Source organism: Olea europaea, chromosome 12 (assembly GCF_002742605.1).
Source record: "Olea europaea var. sylvestris chromosome 12, O_europaea_v1, whole genome shotgun sequence".
In the NCBI taxonomy this organism is placed as follows: Eukaryota; Viridiplantae; Streptophyta; class Magnoliopsida; order Lamiales; family Oleaceae; genus Olea; species Olea europaea.
Window position 1 is genome coordinate 23,113,320 of NC_036248.1, and position 10,912 is coordinate 23,124,231.

At 36.1% G+C, this 10,912-nt stretch overlaps 1 pseudogene; it reads left to right on the plus strand.

The window, feature by feature from the left end:
- The first annotated feature begins 713 nt into the window (after positions 1-713).
- Positions 714-10,606, plus strand: LOC111406122 (annotated as a pseudogene).
- The last annotated feature ends 306 nt before the right edge of the window (positions 10,607-10,912 follow it).

Here is a 10,912-nt window from a genome sequence, read left to right on the forward strand (position 1 = left end):
CATGGAATTCTTTCCCAGTAGAAAACAATTTATTTAGAGGTTGAAAGAGTTCTGTCTCTGCTCTAGCAGACATTGGTTAAAATTCAGAATATATTTGTCTGATAAACTAGATTGTGCATTTTTAAAGATGATAAAAACAATAAAATATTGTTTGTCGTCTAATTTATGAGTCAAACATTGTTAAAAATTGAAATAATGGATCATTTGATAAGGGTCCGTTTGATAAGACTTTTGAAAAGTCAAAAACTACTACTAAAATTTAGAAGCTTCTTTTTTGATAATATTCTTTTTATCTAACTAGAAGAGAAAACACACTTTTTCAGAAAACTTTTATTCAAGAAGTAAAAGTAAAGTACATTATGGGACGCGATTGATCAAAAAAAAGAATAAGGTAAAATCTTATTTTGAAAAAAGCTAGAGATCCCGGGATAAAATCCTGGGATTCGATCTAGAGGCCGAGGTGCCCCGATGTAAAAGGGGCGGGCCCCACATGTGTGAAGATCCAAGCACCTCGACCCTTTAACGGAACCCGAGATAAAGCACCTTAACCCTGGAATGGAATCCGGGACTTTGGTTCTGAAGCATCACTCTATTTGTTATCTAGTCGCACCTAATACAACCTATCACACGTGTCATTTCTCATGATGTCTTTGAATTTTTGAGGAGAAAATCTATCCGATTAATAAAGCATGTCTACTCTCGCAACTCTTTGCTGCAATAAATGTCTAGTAGATGCCTTACACTGTTAGAAAAATGTAGAAATATGAAGCAACTTGAGCAAGCTCATGCACAGATAATTACGTGTGGACTTGGAACCAATAGCTTCGCCTTCAGCAGAATCTTGGCTTTTTATTGAGACCCATTTCACGGTAGCCTCTCTTATGGGTACAAAATCTTTGAACTGTTGGAAAAAATGGTTATAAAATGGGTCAACTTTGAGCCCAAATTTCAGTGGGACCCACCTTTTAATTAATACGGGACTTAGCATATTCACGTTCTACTCCGTGAGATGATTAATGTGATATATTTATTTATCGAAAATCATTTAAAATTGAATGAAATATTAAGTGTTAAAGTAACCCACATAAACTAGGTATTATGGAAGAATTTGATTTTCCAAACACTTATCCCACATAGGAAAGTTAGGAAACTTTGGTGTAGTTTATAATGTGGAAGTTTGGAATTGGGTTTGAACCCCAAGGGGTACCAATAGTTTTTGGAAGGGGGAAGACCTATATCCTATTGGGTTAGGTCATAACCCGCGCGCGCCGTCCGACCAGCCGGCATGTGCCCTTGTCCGAGTCCGGTGCGGGTGGACCTTTGCACTATATTAACGTCGAAAATTTTGGGTCAAATTATAAATAATCAAATTCGTCGGTACATTATGAAATTTAAATTTTGGCTTATTCCGGGTGTTTTATTTTCTTTTAACAGTCGTCTGTTTACCGACCAAACAACAAACAGTCGACTGTTAACCGACTTAACAGACGCGACTTTTAAAAACAGCACGTCTGTTTGGATTTTGAGGTTTGTCTGAAAGGTGATGACTGTTCGAATGGCCAAGAACAAGTTTATAAATAGCCAGCCTCTCTACCAGAAAATTCACGCCATTTTCATTGCAGTGCTGCTTCCATAAGAGACGAAAATTCGTTCTATCCTGGGAAACGATTGCTGGACGCCTTTAGCACCATTGAAGGCAGCAAATTCGTTTTAAGGAAACATTGTGAAGTTGGTGGGCTCGAATTACTGTTTACATCATGTTGATCAATTCTTTACATTCAGGTGATTTTGTCGGATTGGTTTCGAAAGAGTAACGTCAAACTCTAAAAACAACAATCTTAAAACGAATTTGTACTATTATTTTGTTTCTATTTTTACTCCTTCTTACCGTTGATCTTCTGATTGTGCTTCAAAAATGACAGCTTCTGGTACCACACTCCCGAATACGACCGGGAAAAAATCAGAAAAGTTTAATGGGTCAGATTTCAAGCGTTGGCAACAAAAAATACTTTTTTATCTGACAACGTTAAATCTGGCTAAATTTCTCAAAGAAGACGCGCCTTCATATACCGAGCAAAACAGTGATGCTGAAAATTTGGCTGCGGTTGATGCATGGAAGCATTCTGATTTCTTGTGCAGAAATTATGTACTTAATGGACTGGATAATACATTATATAATGTGTACTGCAATGCTAAGTCCGCAAAAGAACTGTGGGAATCTTTGGATACAAAGTACAAAATCGAAGATGTCGGCACGAAGAAATTCATTGTCGGTCGTTTTTTTAACTATAAAATGGTTGACAACAAGACTGTCATATCCCAAGTTCAAGAACTTCAAATCATACTTAGCGGCATCCATGCCGAAGGAATGAAACTAAGTGAATCATTCCAAGTCGTTGCACTGATTGAGAAATTACCACCTTCATGGAAGGATTTCAAGAATTACCTAAAGCACAAGCGGAAGGATATGAAACTTGAAGATATCATTGTCCGATTGAGAATAGAAAAAGACAGTCGCAAAATTGAAAAAAAGAATGGTGTATCTCATTCGATGGAATCAAAAGCTAACATCACAATGGGGAATGATAAATTGGTTCTTCAAAAACTACTAAAAAGTTCAAAAGCAACTGTTACAATTGTGGCAAGATAGGACATCGATCCAAGGATTGTCGAAATCTAAAGAATGTGAAGGGAAAAACTCACCAGGCCAATGTAACAGAACATGAGAACCTCACTAATAAGGTACAAGACATGAATCTTTCTGCGGTCGTCTCTGAATGCAACTTAATTGGAAACACTAAAGAATGGTGGGTGGATACTGGAGCTACTCGTCACATATGCTCAAACCGCGGGATGTTCTCTACCTACAAAGCAATGGATCATGATGAATATCTCTACATGAGAAACTGGTCATCTTCCAAGGTAGAAGGACATGGGAAGATAGTGCTGAAAATTACAAGTGGAAAAGAGCTCACTCTGAATGATGTTCTTCATGTGCCCGATATTAGGAAAAACTTGGTATCTGGTTCTCTACTAAATAAGAACGGGTTTAAGCTAGTATTTGTCTCGGACAAATTTGTACTCTCAAAGAATGAAATGTTCGTAGGAAAGGGCTACCTGAATGAGGGGCTCTTTAAGTTGAATGTAATGACTGTTGTACCTCCAATTATGAATAAGAATACATATTTTTCTTACTTGCTTGAGTCATTTAACATTTGACATGAACAATTAGGACATACAAATTATAACACTTTGCGTAGACTAATCAAATTAGATTTATTACCAAAGTGTGATTTAAATCCTAATCACAAATGCGATATATGTGTAGAAGCCAAAATGTCACGTCTACCCTTTCGTTCTGTTGAAAGAAGTACCGAACCCCTAGATTTAATTCACACCGACATATGTGATTTAAAATTTGTTCAAACTAGGGGAGGTAATTAGTACTTTATCACTTTTATCGATGATTGTACTCGATATTCCTATGTGTATTTGCTCAAAAGCAAAGACGAAACATTTGAAGTGTTTAAACACTACAAGTTAGAAGTTGAAAATCAACTTAGCTAAAAGATTAAGGCCATAAGAAGTGATAGAGGTGGTGAGTATGATTCACCATTTGAGAAATTCTGTTCGGAACACGGAATTATTCATCAAACTACCGCGCCTTATTCTCCTCAATCTAATGGTATTACTGAATGCAAGAATGGAACATTGAAGGAAATGATGAATGCTATGTTAATAAGTTCTGGATTACCGCAGAACTTGTGGGGGGAAGCCTTGCTTTCTACCAACTATATTCTTTACAAACTACCACATCGAAAAACGCAAAAGATACCTTATGAAGTATGGAAATGTCATAAACTTAATTATAAATACTTGAAGGTATGGAGATGTTTGACTAAGATAGGAGTTCTTAAACCAAAAAGGGTTAAGATAGGACCTAAAACCATTGATTGTGTATTCATTGGTTATGCTTACCATAGTAATGCGTACAGATTTATGGTATATAAGTCTGAAATACCTGATATGCATGTTAATACAATTGTTGAATCAAGGGATGCTACATTTTTCGAAAATACTTTTCCTTATAACATGCAAGGTGAATCAAATTCATAAAAGAGATCTCGTGAAAACGAAGAGACTATAGATCAAGAATCTATAAATGAACAACCTAAACGAAGTAAGAGGGCTAGGACGTTAACCTCCTTTGGGCTTGATTTTCTAACATATTTGTTAGAAAATGAACCTCAAAGTTTTAAAGAGGCTATGTCATCAATTGAAGCTTCATATTGGAAAGAAGTTGTTCATAGTTAAATTGAATTCATACTACAAAATCATACTTGGGAATTAGTAGACCTCCCTCCCGGTAATAAGCCTTTGGGATATAAATGGATTTTCAAAAGGAAAATGAAAGCAGATGGATCAATTGACAAATATAAAGCCAGACTTGTCGCTAAAGGCTATAAGCAAAAAGAAAGTCTTGATTATTTCAATACATATTCTCTTGTGACAAGAATCACATCCATACGTATGCTTATTGCAATAGCAGCATTAAATGGTTTGGATATACATCAAATGGATGTTCAAACGACATTTTTGAATGGAAAATTAGATGAAGAAATTTATATGGAGCAACTTGAAGGATTTGTGGCCTCAGGACAAGAAAAGAAAGTGTGTTAACTTGTTAAGCCACTATATGAATTAAAGCAAGCTCCTAAGAAATGGCATGAAAAATTTGACATGGTTATGATGTCAAATTGTTTCAAAATTAACGAGTGTGACAAATGTGTTTATGTCAGGAACACTCCAAATGGATATGTCATGGTATGTTTATATGTAGATGACATGTTGATTATGGGTAACAATGATACCATAATTCAAACTACAAAAATGATGCTAACAAGTAAATTTGAAATGAAGGATTTAGGTGTGACCGATGTTATATTAGGAATTAAAATTTCTAGAACATTTGATGGTCTCATATTGTCTCAATCACACTACATTGAGAAGATTCTTGATAAATTCAAGAAATATAATATTATTCATATGAAAACACTTATGGATGTTAGTATGCGTCTTGTTTCCAATACTGGTGATAGTAAGTCTTAATTGGAATACTCTCGTATTATTAACAGTTTAATGTATGTCATGAATTGCACTCGACCTGATATTGCCTATTCAATTAGTAGGCTAAGTCGATATACAAGTAATCCAAGCACTGATCATTGGAAGGCTATTGTTAGAGTTTTAGGGTATTTAAAACATACCCAAAATTTTGGATTGCACTATTCGAGATATTCAGCAGTACTTGAAGGATACTGTGATGCAAATTGGATATCAGATACTAAAAACTCTAAATCAACAAGTAGATGTGTCTTTACACTTGGAGGTGCTGCAATATCATGGAAATCTTCAAAACAGACATGTATAGCTAGATCAACAATGGAATCTGAATTCATTGCATTAGACAAAGCCGGAAAAGAAGTCGAATGGCTACGAAACTTTCTAGAAGATATTCTATGCTGGACAAAACCCGTGCTTGCTATATGTATTCATTGCGATAGTCAATCAGCAATTGGTAGGGCACAAAATGCAATGTACAACGGTAAATCTCGACATATACGTCGTAGACACAATACTGTTAGACAATTGCTCTCTACAGGCATTATCTCTATAGAGTATATGAAATCAAAAGAGAATATTGCGGATCCGCTAACTAAAAGTTTAACAAGAGAGCAAGTCGAAAGTTCATCGAAGGAGATGTGATTAAAACTAATAAAATAATCAAAAGTTTCCATGGTGGCAACCCAACCTAGTTGACTGGAGATCCCAAGATCTAGGTTCAATGGGACAATCGAACTGTGAAAAACTTAGTATGCACTGGGAAGATTTTACTTCTACCCATTCCTATGATGAGCCAATGCCCAGCTGCCGCGAAATAGGTTAAGATATGCTTTTAATGATTTCTTTATCTTGATTCGTTCAAGTGGAGTATAGCAGAATACTCTTTATGGAAATCACCTATGTGAGTGAGAAGGGGTCGCTTCTAAGAGAATTAGGTGAAGATGAATTCTCTAAAAACCACTCATGAACCAGGAGTGTCCAAGGCCAAAATGGACACAAACGTGAGAACCAACCGTGTTCGAAGAAAACTGTGTGACTTCTATTGTTTAGGTTTCCATAAATGGCTGACTGTTTAAAGCAACTTGCTACTGATTGGCTAGGAAAATTCGATAGATTTTACTAGGGAAAGTTCAAAGTCATTGACTACTTATCCCGATGCAGTCTTCTTCAATTTTTTCTTTGAAAAATATATCAGATGTTATCGTTTGGAATAAGGCCAACATATTCCTTTCATGTGGGGGATTGTTGGAAAAAATGATTATGAAATGGGTCAACTTTGAGCCCATGTTTCAGTGGGACCCACCTTTTAATTAATACGGGATCTAGTATATTCACGTTCTACTCCGCGAGATGATTAACGTGATATATTTATTTATCGAAAACCATTTAAAATTGAATGAAATATTAAGTGTTAAAGTAACCCACATAAACTAAGTATTATGGAAGAATTTGATTTTCCAAACACTTATCCCACAAAGGAAAGTTAGGAAACTTTGGTGTAGTTTATAAGGTGGAAGTTTGGAATTGGGGTTTGGCCTCAAGGGGTACCAATAGTTTTTGGAAGGGGGAAGATCTATATCTTATTGGGTTCGGTCATAAACCCACATATTAAATCCGGTCCGGTTCGGCGCGGGTGCGGGTGGATCTTTACACTATATTAACTTTTTGGACAAAATTTATTTAAAATTTTGGGCCAAATTGTAAATAATCAAATTCTTGGGTATATTATAAAATTTAAATTTTGGCTTATTCCGGGTGTTTTATTTTCTTTTAACAGTAGTTTGTTTACCGACCAAACAACAAACAGTCGACTGTTAGCCGACTGTTAACTGACTTAACAGACGCGACTTTTAAAAATAGCATATCTGTTTGGATTTTGAGATTTGTCTGAAAGGTGATGACCGTTCGAATGGCCACGAACAAGTTTATAAATAGCCAGCCTCTCTATTAGAAAATTCACACTATTTTCATTGCAAACTTTCTGTGCTTTGAATCTCATTCCTTTCTCTCTTGTTCTGATATTGTCTCGAAGTAAAACACACTTCGTTGAGTTCGTTGGAACTCCTACAGATTGCAGTGCTGCTTCCATAGGAGACGAAAATTCGTTCTATCCTGGGAAATGATTGCTGGACGCCTTTAACACCATTGAAAGCAGCAAATTCGTTTTAAGGAAATATCATGAAGTCGGTGGGCTCGAATTACTGTTTACATCCTGTTGATCAATTCTTTACATTCAGGTGATTCTGTCGGATTGGTTTCGAAGGAGTAACATCAAACTCTAGAAACAACATGAACAGATTCAAAACCCCACAATCTGCATTTGCAACACAATGATCAAAGCTTTTTTACTCAAAGATGAATACATTAAATCAATTCTGATATTCAAAGACATGTTGAGAAATGGCATTTGTCCTGATAATTACACACTTCCTTATGTGCTAAAAACATGTGCAAAGATGAAAAGATTGGATCTTGGGGAATTGATTCATGGGTATTGCTTGAAATTGGGTCTCTTGTTTGATAATTATGTGGGCAATACTTTGATTCTTATGTACTCTTCTTTTGATGATATGGAAGCAGCAAAATGTGTGTTTGATGAGTCTTCTTGGCATTGTGTTGTTTCATGGACAGTTTTGATTTCTGGGTATGCTAAAATTGGGGATGTTTACACAGCAAGATTGGTTTTTGATGAAGCTCCATTGAAGGATAGAGGGATTTGAGGTGCAATGATTTCAGGGTATGTGCAGAATAATTGTTTCAAAGAAGGATTACAATTGTTTAGGCTAATGCAATTGAGTGGCATTAAACCTGATGAAGCAATATTTGTTGGCATACTATGTGCTTGTGCTCATATGGGCTCTCTTGAAATTGGGAAATGGATTCATAGTTATGTAAAGAAATTGAGATTGCCATTGAGTGTTAAATTGGGGACTGCTCTTATTGACATGTATGTGAAATGTGGGCAGTTAGATTTTACCGATGAAGCGTTCGATGAAATGCCGAATAGAGATGTTGTTACTTGGAATGCTATGATCTCAGGATATGCTATGAATGGTAATGGAGATTGTGCACTTCAGATGTTTAGTCAGATGCAAAAGGTTGGAGTGAGGCCGGACGATGTTACGTTTATCTCTCTGTTCACTGCCTGTAGCTACTCAAACATGGCACATGAAGGTCTGAATTTGCTGTATATTATGCTTAATGTGTACAAAATTGAGCCCAAAAGTGAGCACTATGGATGCATAATCGACTTTCTTAGTCGTGCTGGGCTTATCGAAGAAGCAAATTATGTAGTTCAGAGAATGCCGATTTTAAGTGCTCCCTCTGAAGCAGCAATAGCTTGGAGGGCATTACTTAGTGCTTGCTGTAGACACGGCCAAATCGATGAAGCAGAAGTTGCTGCTAAGAGAATTGTGCAGTTAGAACGCCATAGTGGAGCCTATATTCTGCTCTCGAATGTGTACTCGGATGCTGGAAAACACGATGAAGCAAGGAGAATTAGGAAGGAAATGAAAAGTCGAGGGGTCGAGAAGACCCCTGGCTGCAGCTCAGTTGAGATTAATGGTGTTGTGCATGAATTTATTGCTGGGGAGAAGACACATCTCCAGATGGATAAAATATATGAACTACTTGAAATCATTAACAAACACTTCGACTTTTTGCAGTGTAATTCAAGTTTGCAGCCTTTACGAATCGGAGGAATATGATCTGTTCCAAATTAGTTTCACTGCTGAGTTTGAAGATTAGAAAAATGATAATAAGGTCTATATTTCATGGAAAATCATTCTCAATTTCTCTAAATAAAGCTCGTTCAGAGCACTACAACATACAAATAAAGGTCCTAATTCTCTAAACGCATATTGCCATATTTGCATACAATCACAAGAATGACAAAAACCATGCACTTGAAGCAAATATTAATTAATAGAACTTCAACTGCTCTAATCTGATGTTCTTTCTAAAGGGCCAATACAAAATTAAATCGATGAATCTGAACAATTAAAGTAACAATCAATTTACTCGCTTAAATAAGCTTAACAACACTCACAAGAGTGCAATCAGGACCATAATCATCAGCATCACACCCTTCGCCTTCCAAAAGCTTTCCTTGTGTCTAAACAATAGTGATGGAGATTATGCAAAGCTTCTTGAGGAGGTGCCAATCTTCAAAACTGAACGAGATATAGCAGAAATTTTGTTCGATAAAGTTGACAAGAAAAGATAATGAGAAAGATGGTCATCTTCTAAAAATTGTACCATTCCTCTGAATCTAAATGCACAAATAGGACAACTGCTGGTGCACATCTTTGGAATCTCACAAGTCTTGCTACAGTTAATCCTAGAATATTAGTCTACGAAATTACCTGTCAATCTCTGCTATAACTTTCTAGTTGAGGAAACAATGCCAAAAACCTTGTGAATGTGATTAACTAAAATGTCTTGAAACCCTTGTCAATTAAAATTTTCGAATGCACTACTCAAGAAATTACAGCCAGTCTACAAAGGAAAGGATTGTTAATGACGAAAAGGATGGGGGAAGCATATATCAAGGTAAAAAATGAGAAGGATATTGACGTTAGAAGCTTTGGCCTCTAAAAACTCTTAGTTGAATGAATGTCATTCTAATTTGAAAATCTCTCTCTCTCTCTCTCTAGGAGTGGATGCTGGATACAGGGTGCCCATTCTATTGAGATCCAAAATGCATCCAAGTTCTTCCAAGGTATTAATAAAATATTTTGAAACTAAATAAATTGCATGTAAATCAAATCTGAGAGTCCAGTTATAAATTCACATCTTTCTTATACCTTTTATTTTCACATTAGTTTGTAATTTAATTGTTCTGTACAATGCATGTGCAGGTTAGGGTAAAGAATCTCAAGGAATTAAGTAATTAGGGGTGGGGTTGTAAAGCGGTTAAAGTTCTTCTCTTGGAGTTCATCACAATCAATTTACAGTTTTACTTTCTTTTTGCAGCATGAATTCAATTTATGGATGCAGACCAAGCAGACCAGAGGATGGACTTACAAACTGAAAGGAAACCAATTGACGAGAAACTTAAGCAATAATTTCACTCAAGCCTTAAGCAGAGTACAAGCACATACAGATACCTGTGATTTAAATGGCATCTGCCAGGCAGACCTATCTATAGCAGAGTTCCAAGTCAGCTGCCATAACATAAAGAGCAGAAGCAGAACCTAACAAGAATGATTCTGCAAGTCCTGATTACTCATTAAACTTGGATTGAATTTCAAAATTAGCAAGGGAATATACACCAAACTGATTTCAATATTGAAGGAACTGGTATTACTTCCACTTGTTAGTGAATATCTTCATTTTTAATCTTATTCATTCTCGAACAGGTGGACCATCCATCTTATGAGCATTATCGTTTTTACAGTAATCATCCTATTATGTCCAATAAGCTTATCTTGAGTTGGTATGGAAATTGATGCACAAGGAAATTATGGAAATGAAGAACACTGCAGTTCAACCCAAAACCCTAAAAGTTGAAATCTCTGAGTGCACTTATTTCTGAACTCTCTTATAAAGGACATTATAAGATTTGTTAAAACACACACATGTAAAATCAGTCAATCCAAAAACCTCTTACGTTGTTTGTTCAAGAAGAGAGGGTAGAGAAGGGAAGAGATGGTCAGCAATGATAGCATTGCTAGAGTATGGGATGATTATTGGATATCACAACCTTCTCATTTAAATCGTACAGTCCAGGGATGTTCACTTGACCTCATCAAAGCAGTTCTGGTGAGAAAAGATTGATTAAAATATG